At 51.3% G+C, this 1,171-nt stretch overlaps 1 protein-coding gene across 1 annotated transcript in view; it reads right to left on the reverse strand.

Annotated features, from left to right (window-relative positions):
• The window catches only part of KCNK1 (potassium two pore domain channel subfamily K member 1), a 54,573-nt gene extending 54,098 nt beyond the window's left edge, over window positions 1–475 (reverse strand). The window contains exon 1 of the mRNA XM_017857714.1: window positions 44–475. The gene's annotated coding sequence lies outside the window, so the exon portion shown is untranslated. The remainder of the gene's footprint in view (window positions 1–43) is intronic.
• Window positions 476–1,171: the final 696 nt, after the last annotated feature.

Here is a 1,171-nt window from a genome sequence, read left to right on the forward strand (position 1 = left end):
CCGCCCGGGCCTGGCTCCCGCCCGCCGCCCGCTCCCCGCGCGCCTGCCGGCCCCGCTCCTCCGGGCAGCGCCGTCTCCCTGCGATTGGCTTTCTCGGGAGATGTTTTTCTTCCTTCTTTTCCTGTTTCCTTGCAAAATAAAAAGCCCAGATGATGTGGCGGTGACGTGGTTGCCGGCTCAGGTAACCCGAGAGTCAGCGGAGACCGCGCGCAAACTTGGCCAGAGCGCCAGGGCTGGGCCGCCGGGGCCCGGGACGCACCGCCCACTGCGCGGTTTCCAGAGGTGGGGCGGGCGCTCGGTGGCGCCCAGACCCCGACCCTACCGCCACCACCTCCTCCCGCTCCCTCCCTCCTTGGGTCCAGGAGCCAAACTCGAGCGGACAGTGTGTGTGTGTGTGTGTGTGTGTGTGTGTGTGTGTGTGTGATCGCGCGCGTGTAGTGGGGGCCGCTTTTGGGCAATGCGCTGCCCGTCCAAGCCCCCTGTCCGAGCTACTCCTGTTTCCCACTTATTTTCTCCTAATCGAAGCCACTATTACAAAACAGCAAGCGCTGAAATACTTTCCTTCTTTGTCTTATTGGCCTAAGGATTGAGCAATCTGGTGCCAGTAATGATGGTGAAAATACCAGAACCTCGGAGTTGGAAGGCACCTTGAATCAGTCTCCTCTCTCCCACCCATCCCCCTCACAAAGAGGACTTGAGGGAAAAGGAGAGTCTCAGAGAAGTCCTATTTCTGAGTTCGAATTTTCTAAAACGTGACCTTAGGTTTTATGGTGAAAAAACATCCCGAATGTGTCAACTACCAGAAGAAACTGAGCTTTCCCAAGTGTCACTTCTTTTTAAAGTGACAAAAATGTGGACAAGGGCTGGCGAGCTGCCTGATTGTGGATGAAAATAAAATTGGTACACCCTTTCTGGAAAGGCAGTTTAGCAATACGTCTCAAGAACCTTGAAAGGGTTTATTTGTTCTGATTCAGTGATATGTCCTAAGAAAAAATCAGAGAGGCACTTACTTACAAAGACTGTTCATAGACGATATCTATATATACATGCATGTAGTTGTATAACATAGTGCATACACATGTGAGACACACACACACAAACACTGTAGAGATGAAATAATGAAGACTCAGAACAATCTAAATATTCCAAAATAGAGAATGGTTAAATAAGT

Source organism: Rhinopithecus bieti, unplaced genomic scaffold (genome assembly GCF_001698545.2).
Source record: "Rhinopithecus bieti isolate Rb0 unplaced genomic scaffold, ASM169854v2 scaffold_46259, whole genome shotgun sequence".
Classification (NCBI taxonomy): Eukaryota; Metazoa; Chordata; class Mammalia; order Primates; family Cercopithecidae; genus Rhinopithecus; species Rhinopithecus bieti.